This window comes from Talpa occidentalis, unplaced genomic scaffold, assembly GCF_014898055.3.
Source record: "Talpa occidentalis isolate TD23 unplaced genomic scaffold, MPIMG_talOcc4v2.1 talOcc4.11, whole genome shotgun sequence".
Taxonomy (NCBI): domain Eukaryota; kingdom Metazoa; phylum Chordata; class Mammalia; order Eulipotyphla; family Talpidae; genus Talpa; species Talpa occidentalis.
The window spans coordinates 4,211,711-4,225,631 of record NW_023601104.1 but is presented as its reverse complement, the minus strand read 5'-3'; the positions used below and the strand labels follow the sequence as shown (position 1 = coordinate 4,225,631).

The window sequence follows — 13,921 nt, the reverse complement described above, 5'->3', positions numbered from 1 at the left end:
AAACTCAGTAAGGAAGCTAGTGCAGTAGTCCTAGGGGCCCAAACTGAGCAAGAGCAGCAGGAATGGAGAAGAGGGAAGACAAAATGGAAATTCTAACTGGATATGTGTGAGTGAGGAGCTGTGGGTGACTCCCAGGTTTCTGCCATGAGAATGTGGATGAGTGATGATACCTGTCATGGATACAGGGAGTGCAGAAGGAACAAGTCTGGGAAGTGAAAGACCATGAGAGGAGTTTAAATGAATTGACTTGCTGCGCATCAGGGACATTCGAATGGAGATGATCAGCAGCCTTAATTCTAACACAGCATTGGGGAAGCTCAAATAAGACTGAGGAGCTTTAAGTAAAGACAACAGTGTGAGTGGAAATGAGTGATATGGATGCAGTGATGTGGCAAATAGTATGAGCACAGCAAATGCCTGAAGACAGAGCCTGAGGAACAACCAGGGCAGAGGAGGCCAAAAGAGAGGAGAAGAAGAAGGGAAAATAACCCAGAGAGAAAACTTTCCAGAAAAATGAGGTTTACAGTGTTGCCATGCAGAGCAGTCAAATAAGACAAGGTCAGAAAAATGTCCCCCCAGATAAGACAAATTAGTGGTTGCTGGCAACCTAAAGTGGAAGCAATTGGCTGCAGATGCAGAGATAATATCGCACATCAATGAACAAATGGATGAGGTCTTGTCACATTGTCACAGGGACAGTACCCCAGGTCGGGATATTGGTTCTAGAAAAAAGCATTATGCAAAATATTCTACCTTGTTAAGGATAAAGCAGAAAAAGTACTTTATTGCCTGTTTATGTACATAAAGCCTTGCCAGAGTAGAGGGAAAATGAAACCATTAGGCATTCAAGTCCTTTTGTACATCAGTATCAAGACTAAAAATTGAGTAAATTGACCAGAAATAATCTTGAATGTCTGTTTACATAGTGTATTCTTACAGAATTCCAGTCACAAGATACCTTATACATCCCAAAGAAGCAAGCTCTGTCTTCTGTTTGTAAATAACTGTAATCCAATCTTGATAATTTATAGCAGTGTTTAACCCCCACTTTCAGTAAATTCTCATATCTCATTTCACTCTCTTCTGCTGCATTTTTAGAGTCATCCTGTCTCATTCTGACCTCAGTGAATAACAGATGGTTACTATCTTCCACATATCAATCCTTAGTCGCAGATGAATAATAAATTTCCTTTTTGCTTGGAATTCCCCAGGCTAAATAACTCAAAACCTTAAGAACTGATCTCATGGAATGCTAAGAGGATTAACTTGTTAATGGACCCCCAGCAGCTGGTAGGCAGAGCAGAAGTTTTTCATTGGTAAGAGACCTGGGTAAAATAGGATTGTAGCTTGTAATTGGTTTGTGTGTTATCTCTTAGTACTCTGCATGTGAATTTCTTCCCTCATAAAAGAGTGGTTTGAACTTCTATCTGGATGTTTGTATATATGAACTCCCACTAGGCTTGGATTCTACTCATGAGGTAGTCCACTTCGAACATTTCTAGGATTCCACACAGACCGTTTGTCCTCTTTTTTTTTTTAACTTTTTTTTTTTAAGATTTATTTATTTATTTATATAAGCACTGGGTACAGTCAGAAGCACAGGAGGGTGAGAGAATTCACCAGAGCCAGAGCAGGGAACAGAACAGGCAGACCGACGAAATACACTGCTGAGGCGAGCAGCAGGTGCGGCAGGAGAGGTCTGCACGCCATGTGGGACCCTCGGGCCTGGTGGCCGGGGATCAAACCGGCGCTGCAGAGGCTGCGGGCAGCTTCGCAGCCCAGCGCTCAACTGCTGCGCCACCGGGGAGGCCCTAACTTTTTTTTTAAAAGTTTTTGTGGAGAAGAACTAGGTTGTAGGCCAGAGGTACAGAGATAAGATGATTCACCAGAAACAGAGTGGACTGGCAGGGGGTGCAGGAAAGGCAGACTGACTGAAATACACTGCTGAGGGGAGCAGTGGGTGAGACAGGAGAGGTCTGCTGAGCCATGTGGGTTAGCTCCCTGGCCAGGGATCAAACTCAGGCCATGGCAGTGATAGCGCTGAGACTTAACCCCTACGCCACTAGAGAGGCCCTATTATTTCCTTCTCTTATCTTGGTTTGAAGGTAAATTTGCTCAAGAGAACCTGACAGTGGTAATGCAGGAGTGAGGTGCTAAGCACTTCGTTAGGGTTGTGCTGGTAGAGATGGACATTGTCTTTGATTCTTGCTAGTGTGATCTTCTCTGTATTCTTATAGTCAGTCAAAGCTAAGTTAGAAATCACGAGAGTTTCAATTAGTTGCAACTGTGGGATAAAATAGAGACCTCTCTGTATCATTGATCTGCTTTATATAAAAAGTCAATATTCATGCTTAATTCTAAATAGAGTCAGATATTTATGACCTAAAATTATAGAAGGGAAGGTTATCAGTCCCTGGGGCCATGAACAGTGCATAGTGGCTAGAATTTTGCTTGTGCTCAACACATGGACAACTATGTATAGATGAACTGTGATTTCAAAATTTTTTGGGAAAGCATCAACTTTTAAATTGTACAAATTAACATTGTGTCACATCAACTGTCCACATTCCCCACATTTTGCAAGGAAGACTAGAAATGCTTTCCCTATTTCCAGGTAGGAAAAAAAAAGTGCCAAAGTAAAAATATGGCTATGTATTAACTTTGGAACATTGTTGAGATCTTCTGACTCCTGCTACTGAGAAAGAAATGTGCTATTGTAGAGAGAGCAGAGAGATCAGGAGACCTTGATTCTCTTCCAGGATCCACCACTGTGCAACTGTGAACAGTTCCCTTAGCCATTCTGAGGCCTCCATTCTTCCCGGTTTCTTTGAAACTAGAAAGTCATGCACACGTGTCTTGGTAGGGAGTGGGGATGGGGAGTGGGTTGGGAAAGGAGAAGCCAGCAGGTGTCATGGTGTTGCCAATGCCAGGGACATGACAACACGCAGTAAGGACTTGTTGGCTGATTCCTGCTTTAAACTGCCAGCCCAGTTCACTTCAGATTGCCTGGTTTTGGAGAAGCCTATGAGATGCCAGTTTCTCCTGGTGATTCACTTACAGCTGATCGTTGCCTTACTTCCTGTACTTAGGGAGAGAAGTCCCGTGAGTCAACATTATGAAGACCTAGAGAAAAAAGGAGTTGGGCTGTGCTCTAGAAAAACACACCCAATGAGGGGCCCCAAAATGACAGATTTGGTGATTGGGGAGCCTTGAGTCAACTGTAGTCTACACTTTGAATCCTTGATGAAAAGGAAATGAGAGCTCAATGCCTGACCTTTCTCCTTACTACTTTCCTTTTATCGCATCCAACACTTTCCCTGTGATTCCATATCTGTATCAGAATACCTATTCTGACATGAGTCTAAGAGGAGATTTTTATCCTCCCTGTGACTCATTCACTTGGGGAGACCTGAAATACTTGCACCCAGCACCCTTCCCCAGAGACCCCCGCCATTTGGGTTGGGCTAGGGCCCAGGCATTGGTGTATATTTTAAAAGTGCTCCCGATGATTCTCTATTCTCATGTTCACATGGGACAGAGCCCCACGGCTTCACAGCAGACCCAGGTGTTGGTGTTTTTTGTTGTTGTCATTGTTCTTTTTCTATAGATGCATTAATTAGAGAAAAATCCAGGGAAAATGAAGTTTTTTTTTTTCCTTCCAATTGTTTTTTCCCAGGGACTAGCAGATCTTTGTATCCTGGAAATCTGGGGCTTTGCCCTGAGATGGAGCTAAGACCTTTATTTCCCAAAGTCTCTTAGAAGTGAACATTTAGGAGATGCTAGAAAAGGATGGACCTTGAGACTTGGATGGGGTGGGCTTAGTGGCCAAACTTGGAAAATCCTTGCTTCAGAGGTTGGAGGGAAAGCCATGGTGGGGGCTTCATAGACAGCAGGGACCTGCAGCCCTGCCCATATACTTGACCCAGGAGACAGTAGGGCTATGACGGCCAAGGTGACAGACTCCTGGGCCCTGAACCTGAAGCACCAAGACTTTGGCAGCAAATATTTCGGCTAGGAAAAGTGAACACCTTGCTATCAAATGGGCCACACAGGTCTGGACAGTGGGCATCTTGGCACCAGTCTTATGGGCTGGAAACTAGCTGCTTTGCTTTAAATGTAATGAACTGTATATAAGGATTATTATATAATCCTTAGCAAGGGGAAAACTTCCCCAAATGTGACTAAGATTGAAATTACAGCAAATAAGGATTCAGAACTAAACATTACTATATTTAGAAAAGAGCAGTAATGACTTTTTTTCTCATCTGAGGGATATGGAATAAATTCTAGAATAACAAAAGGAATCAAACAATCAGGCTTCAATATACTGAATAACCCCATCTGATAAATGCTTTTAATTTTATTGAGTTTTAATTAGATTTTGGTTTGGCCAAGTGCTCTGAGGACTTTTGTTACAGGAAGGCACTTGGAATTTTTTATGCTGTTCATAGGATATAGTGATGACTCAGAACTTTTTGTTTTGTGGGTACAGTATACTTTATTGATAGTACATGACAAGGTAGGGCACCCTAACCCCCTCCTTTTGTCCAGGGAATCTGGGGTGGAAACTGATGACAACAGGAGTTTTCTCAGTGTTAGATGAGTGGAGGAGCTGAGAGTCTCTCTTCCTCTTGTTCTCTTGCTGGGGCAGGTGGTTCAGGGGACCCTACTTGGAAGCTTTGTGGACTATAAGTTCCACCACCCTGTTGCTATAGCCAAATTCATTGTCATGCCAGGAAATGAATTAGACACAGTGATTGTTGAGGTCAATGCCAGCCCCAGCATTGAAGGCAGAGGAGTGAGTATCACTGTTAAAATTACAGGAGACAACCTGGTCCTCCATGTAGTCCAGGACACTCTTGAGCGGGCCCTGTTATGCCTGCTTCCCATCTTCTTGTTATCACTGTATTTGGCAGCTTTTTCTAAGTAGCAGGTCAGAACCATGACTAGCAGGTCGTGTGTGGAAACACGGAAGGCTGTGCCAGTGACCTTACCATTCAGCTCAGGGATGGGCTTGCTCCAGCTTTGGCATTTCCAGTAGAAGAGAGATGATGTTCTAGACAGTCCTTCAGCCATCATGCCACAGCTTCCCAGAGAGGCTATTCATGATCTTCTAAATGGCAGTGATGGCATGGACTGTGGTCATGAGTCCTTCTACCATGCCACAGTTGTCATTGATGACTTTGTCCAGGGGGCCGAGTAGTTGGTGGTGCCGAAGATGTTTCTGACAATCTGGAGGGAGTTCTAATGGTTCATGCCTATCACAAATAGAGGGACATCAGGAAAATGGGTAGAGATGATCGCCCTTTTGGCCTCACCCTTCTCCAAGGTAATGAATACACCCATGGACTCCAGAACATATTTAACACCAGCATAACACCACAGATATTGGGGGATCTCGCTCCTGGAAGATGGAGATGGTCTTTCCATTGATGACAGGCTTTCTGTTCTCAGTCTTGACTGTGCCATTGAACTTGTCATCCTGGAATATGTACACTGACCATGTAGCTCACGTCAATGAAGGCGTCACTGAAGGCAGCAATATTCACTTTGCCAGAGGTAAAAACAGCTCTGTGATCAGTCACCCAGCTGGGTCAGCCCATTCGCTTCAACCATCACCATGTGTCTCAGGGATGTGATTGGCACTGCACAAGAAGAGGAAGCTTGCTGTCAAACCAAGTGACTCAGGGAGCTGATTTCAGAATTTTTATAGCAGGGTTTAGAGGAAGCAACTTGGTAGTAAGTGGGAAAGACCAGGGTCCAGGATTTAAAGTTGTATTTTCACTTACCATTGAGAAACAATTGGTTGTTTACATTTTAAGAGGAAGCAGCCCCTTCATTTAAAGTCTTTCGTTGCCTACATGCATGCGTGCACACACTTAACCACCAGCAGCCCTGATCAGATGAGAAATGGAAAAAGTAGCATTACTAAGTGGGGGTGTTCTCAATTATGTAAGCTACTGAAATGCTTTCTTCACAAATGAGCCTTTGTTTAGTGGGAAGAACTTGGGTTTGGAAGTCACACAAAACTAGAATTAAATCATCTCTTCCTATCTTTGAAGCATTTTTGTTTTCTCAGGACCTAGCAGTTCCTGGTATGTATTAGGCACTTAATGAATACTTAATGGATTACCACAAGAAATAGTCATCTGATTCCGGGCACTTAACATCTTAGCCTAAACCTAAGTGTCCTTGGCCTGCTAATAATTAGCTTGATGTGATATGGAAGGCTCTTATGAAATCTAAAGCGTTTAAGCTGGTGTCTGATGGGATCTCCTATTTGATTTGCCGGCTGGCATATCCCTTCCCTTAGTGCTGTGTATACACCATCGTTTTATAGGAAGAGCTTCACTGAATTGAAATGCTCAAGTAAAGAAGATGCTGCCCACCATCACTGACTTTTAACAGCAGATTAGACTTAGGAACCAACACAGAGTCCTGCCACAGGAGGATGTGTCCAGGAGCGCTCCTATCAGCAGAGACAGGCTTGGCTTGGCTTTCATTGATGTCCTGTATCTTCAGGAGCCATGTCTTAATGATTCCTAAGAGTGTCTGGGCTTGATTCCTTCTGAGTACTCTTGGTCTGCAGCTTTTCATTCAGATCTTGTCCACCATTCTGATCTACCCTTTTATTCTAATCTGCATTCCTTTCATTCAGTAGGTATTAGGGATGTAAAGTAAATAAGATGGAGATGAGCTGGATATATCCTTGCCTGCAAGGCAGAAAGATTCTGGTAAAGAGGGATTTAGACAAAGTCCGGAGTTACAATACTGAAGGACATGTCCTCTGATAGAAACATAGACACATAAAGAAATAGAAACATACATATGTTTCATATACATATATACATATATCCAGGAGCCCTGGGTTCTTGTGTCACTCAGTTCCTTCTGCCCTGAATTATACCATCATCTCTGCAAGTCACTACAACCTAAAGCCCATTTGAGCCAATGGATAGGACAATACAGTCATTCATGTAGTGGGACGGCCAGTACCTCATCTGCTTGTTCTCTACTGTACCTCCAGCTGTGAGACAGAGCCCAGCATTTCAGTAGGCACACAAATATTTTTTGAATGAACAACTTCATTCTGAACGCAGCTGGAAGAAATTGACAATTTTTCTAGAAACTAGTTCTGGACGGTTCATAGGGTGCTGCAGGCTATTAAATTATGAAAATAAATTTTGTCTTTAACCTTCTTTCAAAGGCCTACCATCTAAATGTCAGCTCATAAATTTCATTACCATATAGTAACTTCATCAAACATCCTTTCCGACAAAGGCACAGTGTTCCCTAGCTATTAGATTTTGTATGGAAATTGCTGGATGCTTTGTTCTTGCTTTCAGAGTTTACATCTGTCAGTAAATTAGAGTGATTATGCATACACAAAGTGCTCAAGTATATCTACATATTGGGAATTTTACTTTTGTTTACTTTTTGTACAAATCTTAGAGAAAAATTCCAGAAAGTACCCTGTCTGAGTCACTGCTTGATGCAAATAGAAAGAATCTGAATGCTAAGCTAATTTCCCCCAAAACAAAAAGCAGATGGTACTGTGACCCACTCCTTCCAGCACAGGTATTGTTTAAAGATCTGGCTAAAGGAAGGTAGGCCGTCAAGGGTAAATGCACAACGCAAGGATTGCATCATGCCTCACCTCAGAAGCCAAGGATCCCAGAACCAATGATAAAAGCAAAGAACATTGACTTAAATAGATCTAATAGTGTGAAATGCAGGTATCATGGCACAGTTTCTCAAGGCCTCTCAGTGGTGCTCTGGTAGAATCAAAATTCGATGATCCTGTACCTGTCTCGGGGTCACAATACTTAGAGTTCACCAAGGAGGAGACGCAGCACAAATTCATCATTTATGATATGGACATGGGAAGTTGACGTGTCCTGTGCAAATAGCTTTCAAAATTTGCTTCAAAACAATGTTAGACCCAGAGACATAAATTTTCTTGCCATGACTTTACCAACTCTTGTTATCTCATAGTTTAGATATTGGCCAGGGCCTCCCTGGTGGCACAGCAGTTGAGCACTGGGTTGTGAAGCTGCCCGCAGCCTCTGCAGTGCTGGTTCAATCCCTGGCTGCCAGGTGAGGGTCCCACATGGCGCACAGACCTCTCCTGCTGTGCCCGCTGCTCCCCTCAGCAGTGTACTTCGGTCCTTCTGCCTGCTCTGCTCTCCTCTCTAGCTCTGGTGAATTCTCTCACCCTCCCATGCTTCTGACTGTACCCAGTGCTTGTATAAACAAACAAACAAATAAATAAATGAATCTTTAAAAAAAATAAAATAAAAAAATAGATATTGGCCATATTAATTTGCTTAAATATTCTAGCTTTTTGCCATTCATCCTTACCCTGGATGATGTGTCTAAAGAAGAAAGAAATCAAAGGGATCCGTACATGCGCTTGAGTGTGGTCACTCACCTGAAGTATTCTCATTGGGTGGGTGAGAGGTATTCAGAATATCAGTGTTACACTTTGAGAGAAAACTTTTCTGTGGATCTGAAATTCCTTAAGCACCAGCTGGATCACATTTCTTTTTTAAAAAAAATTTATGCATACAAGAGCTGGGGTACTTGCTGGAGATGTGGGGGGGGTGAGAGGACTCACCAGAGATAGAGTGGGGAGCAGAACAGGCAGACTGACTGAAATACACGGCTGAGGGGAGCAGCGGGGAGACAGGAGAGGTCTGCTGCACCATGTGGGTTGCTCCCTGGCCGGCTGGGGATCTAACTCGTGCTGCAGAGGCTGTGGATTGCCCCATAGTGTGGTGCTTAATGCCTCGCCACCAGGGAGGCCCTGGATCACTTTTCTATCCTGTGAGAATAGAAAAATCTTTAACTGACCATTATTTCATGGTCATGTCACACGTCACTGCAATTTTCCATTGCTGGATAACAGTAAGTTCCCTGAGAGAAATTAATTGCACATGTAAACCCTAATGCCTGTGTGTCTCCCTAATCAATCTATGGAAAGACTTTTCCCTTTCACATCGTCCCTGCAAGTTCCAAAGGGACCAAGCCTTTGTTGAGTAGATTTTATAATCAGCCTCCGAGCTCTACCTGCCTAGCAATAGGAGAAGTTAAAAAGAGGAAACGAACACTCCTTCCTGTCCCTGGCACAGAACGAGAGCCCTGTAGGCATGGCGTGGGTGCCTCTTTTGTTTTTCATTTCCCATAAGCAAAAAACTCCAGCTGAGACTGAGGACTTTGGATACTTCCAGAGAAGGAATAAAAGAGTATAATGAACTTAAATTCTTTGTGGCACTGTATCTAATAGGAAATAAAATGACTAGGATTTCATTTATTTAGTGGTTATTTGAATGCCTACTGAGTAGCAGTCATTGCTTTAGAGACTGGACATCAAGCAGTGTGCAAAGTAGCATCCATGAAGGTTGATTTCTAATGAAGGAAGAGAAAGGAAGCAAGTATATTATTGTAGTCTTGGGTGGTAAGTGCAAGCTGGGAAAGAAGGCTGAGTAATCGAGATGGAAAGTGCAGAATAGGAATGGATTATAATTTTATGTAGGGTAATTAGTGAAGGCTTTCTGTGATAAGGTGACATTGAGCAGACATCTAAGGAAGTGGGGAAGGTGTCCTGCAGGCCTCTGGGGAAGGGACCAGCGAGTCTGAAGGGCTTGATGGAAGATCAAGCCTCATGTTCTAAATGGAAGCTGGTACAGCTGAAACTAAGAAAGCAAGAGAGTAATAGAAAAGGGAGGTAGGCACATTTTAAAGATCTCGATGAAAGCAAGAATTCTGCCTCTTTCCTGATTAAAACAAAAAGCCCCTGGGAAATCTTGAGTAGTGGGATAGCATGATCTCTGTTTCTTTCTTTCTTTTTTTTTTTAAGCATTCCTTCTGGCTCCTCTGCAGAGAGGAGATTTGAATGGGAAACAGGTTGATTGCAATAATCGTGACAAGGCAGGGGTGATGGCATGAAGCAGATGGTGGTCGGGAGGAGAATGCGAGCTGTCCAGTAAAAAACAAAACAAAACAAAATCGGAATGGGAAGAATTTGTTGCTGGTATGGATGGGAGATGAGAGGGAAAAAAGGAATATGACTAAGATTTGTGAAATTTTTGTTTTTGTTTCTTGCCTGAGCAGCCTATTGGGTGGAGTGGTCATGTCCTGATGTAGAGAAGACTAACTCTTGGGGAAAATTATCAGTAGACAGATTTTAGACATATTAAAAGCTTCAGATATCTATTGGACAACCAAGGAGATGCTGAATTAGCAACTAGAAATACAAGTCTGGTGTTCAGATACAAGCTGATGGAACAGGTTGAGAGTCAATAGAAAGTGTTGTCAAAGCCATGTAAACCTAGTGAGAGGGTGCAGGTAAAGCCAAGAACCTGAAGGAACAGTGCTAGAACACTGCTCCAATATTAGCAGGGGAAAGTGAGGCAAAATCAAGAAAGAGCTTGAGAAGATGCTGCTAGTGTGTAGCAGGAAAAAGCCAGAGAAAGTGTACCCTACAATCCAGATGAGAAAAGAATTTAAAGAAGGTAGGAATGATAAACTGCATCAACTTTGTCTTTTGAGATCCCAAAATATCCATTTTATTGCCTTCTACAATGGCCAATAAGGAGGCAGAGGAGGAGTTTCCCTCATTTTTGATTCAAAGACAATAAGGAGCACCAAAGGTGTGATCACATTAAAACCAGACGCAAGTAACAATACAGTCCAAGTAATGTTGTTCCTTGAGACACATTATAACTTCTCTCTCTGAACGCTGGGTAGTGAAGTAGTTAGGCTCCTCCTGCAGTCTCCTGTTTTTAGCTTCATAATTTTTTAAAGTGGGATTAAGAATACCTGTTTGGGGCCTCCCCTGGTGGCTCAGCATTTGAGCACTGGGCTGCCCACAGTCTCTGCAGCGCCAGTTCTATCCCCGGCCGCCGGCGAGGGTCCCACATGGCACACAGATCTCTCCCGCCGGGCCCGCTGCTCCCCTCAGCAGTGTGTTTCATTGGTCTGCCTGTTCTTTTCCCCACTCTGGCTCTGGTGAATTCTCTCACCCTCCCGCCCTTCTGACTGTACCCAGTGCTCGTATTAATAAATAAATAAATCTTAAAAAAAAAAAAAAGAATACCTGCTTGTCTCACAGGACCATTGTGGAAACAAATTGGGTATCGTGGATCCCTTAAATAACCACAAGTATCTTCCTATTAGCATCCCAGATCTGAGTAAGAAAATACCAAAAGATGCTTATTATGCAGTTTTGATTCACAAGTATTTTTTTTTGTTAATTTTATATTCAAAATACATGATCTTGTCATTAAGTGCATACATGTTTGTGTTTTCCTACTCAATTCTTGCTACACACTGTACAAGACACTGAGGATTCACAGGGAATTGAGATACTCCTGTCCCCAAGGAGCTTAGGATCTAAGGAAGCAAATAGGCAGAATGATAGATATTTAGAACTTACAGTAGACTACCAGTGCCAATAACCCTTGTGAAAGCCTACTTCTTTCTCATCCAAGATTTTTTTGGTTAAAGTGTTGCTCACTTAAGTCTTTGCATATATTTAGCAGGTATCTCTAACTGTAGCAGTTCCCTAAAATAGGGACTGATGTTCAAGATGAGTGGCCAGGACATATCTTTGTAAAGAAATAAATGGTTATGGATTTTCTTCAGTAATATCTGCACTTAAATGTGTTCCATGAAATCTGCTTGACTGTGCTCAGTCCCACGTGCTCTTTGCTCATGAGCTTCTTGGTACCAGTGATAGATCTAACTAGGGCTGTCATCAGATGCCTAATGAACAACCATAAATAGGGCTGTCAACCATTTTGTTTTATCCCATGGAATGCTTTGCAAATGACCCAGGGAGAAGAGGGAGAGCAAAGGTGCCCACAGTCATCAATTCAGAGGTGGTAAACATGGTCACTCTGCCCTGTTGGGCTCTGAGCCAGGCTGTAAGAAAGAAGCAATGTGAATAGAATAGGCAAGTTCCATTCTTTTTCAAATTCAAAGTTCTCTAGCTACAGGAGGAGTATAAAAGAACCTTACTCCGTCAGAGATGACCCATGATAATAGGAAATCTAAGCGAAGAGAGCCGAAGGCTGTGTATCCTCATTTGGGGACAATCACTCAACAGCACAGCAAGCTGAATCCTATGACTGGAATACTTGGCGTTTGTGAACCACATAGCTCGGAGGGATGCTGACATATGAGATACCTTAGATTTTAATCATTTCCCCCTCTGCTGCATGTTTGGGGACGATGTTCACTTCTTCCAGTGGTGTAGTTTTCAGGCTCAGAAGAAAACATGTTGTGTTGGATTTTTAGTTTTCTGGCTGTTCGCTCCAGCACTGTGTTCTGTGATTATTTTTCAATGTTGTGTGGCCGTAGGAGAGGGCTGGGAGCTATCTATTTTTATCGACACCATCACCATGGGCCTTGGCATTAGGAAAACATGAATTTAGACCTATTACTAAGGTCAGTATCTTGGGGGAAGAAAGCCAGTTTGGCACCATGGTGAGGACAGTCTCCTGATTCTGATTGTCCTAGATTCAAGGTTAGGATCTACGACTTACACACTGTGTTGCCCTAGGCAAGTTAATTAACCTCTCTGTGCCTCAACTTTTAATATATAAATAGAGCATTACTACCTACCTCACAGAGTGGTTGTAGGGATTAAGCTGAGGTGCTATAGCCTGGTGGTACATAATGACTGTTCATTAAACAGTCCTATTAAAACTCCTCTATTAAAATTTGCCTAATTTCTCTGAGATTTGGTTTCCTCACTTTTAAAAGGATTGTACTGTTGTGAATGTTAAATAATTTAAAGAGAAATCTCAGCAGAGTGGTTGGTATAGAATTAGCAGTTAATATTAATTTCAATAATAATTAAGCCACAGAAACAAAAAAAAAAAAACTTGAAATGTGGACATCCAATGCCTCATAGTTGCTTATTCCCCATTTTTTATGTCAACAGTTATTCTCATTTCATGAGATTCTCTACTCCTGACTCATCAATGAAAGAGTGACTCTTGCTACTATTGTTAAAGGGGTGAGGTAATATTTAAAAAAAAAATTGCAGTAACCTTGGTTATGACATGTATAGTATAAATCAGTTACTACATCTGTAGTAACGACATTAATTTCACCACTAAGAGTCCAATTCTATCGTTCACCATAGAATTGGCCCCTTTTACCAGATCAGCCAACTCCACTGTCCCCTTCCCTTCTGTTAATCACTAACTTGGTCTTATGGTCTAAAATGTTTATTTTTGTTCTATTTAGCTCATTCATTGGTTTTTGGTTTTCCGTGACATGTGCGTGAAATCAAATGGTGTTTATCTACTCTATCCAACTTATTTCACTAAACATAACACCCCATAAGTCCATCCATGTTGCAAATGGCACAAGAAAAATCTCTTTGTTTAATCTGATTCCATGTCCCAATCAGTCAACAAGTTTTTTTTTTTTTTTTTTTATTATAAATTTTATTGTTATATTCCCCATACAATTGCCGCCCCCCATTCTGACCCCAATCCCTCCCCTCCCGCCCCCGCCCCCCTAAAAGTGTCTCTGGTTCATAGTTTTTTGTTGATTTTGATTTTCACTTTCTTATAGTTTTTCATTTTCCTGGTCCATTATTTAAGTTTTCTAGATTCCTGCTATGAGTGAGACCATCCGGTATTTTTCTTTTTCTTTTTGGCTTATTTCGCTGAGCATGATCCCTTCCAGCGCCATCCATGTTGCAGCAAATTGCATGTGTTTATCTTTTTTGAATGCTGAGTAATATTCCATGGTATATATGTACCACATCTTCTTGATCCAGTCATCTATTTTTGGGCATTTGGGTTGTTTCCAAAGCTTAGCTATTGTAAACAGTGCTGCTATAAACATAGGGGTGCAGGTGTTCTTTGGAATTGATGTTTCTGTGTCCTTTGGGTAAATACCT

General features: G+C 42.2%; 1 protein-coding gene and 1 pseudogene across 1 annotated transcript in view; one reads left to right on the top strand and one right to left on the bottom strand.

The window, feature by feature from the left end:
- The window catches only part of RYR3 (ryanodine receptor 3), a 522,405-nt gene that overhangs the window by 144,373 nt on the left and 364,111 nt on the right, over positions 1-13,921 (top strand). The window lies entirely within an intron of this gene.
- Positions 4,667-12,680, bottom strand: LOC119239533 (glyceraldehyde-3-phosphate dehydrogenase-like; annotated as a pseudogene).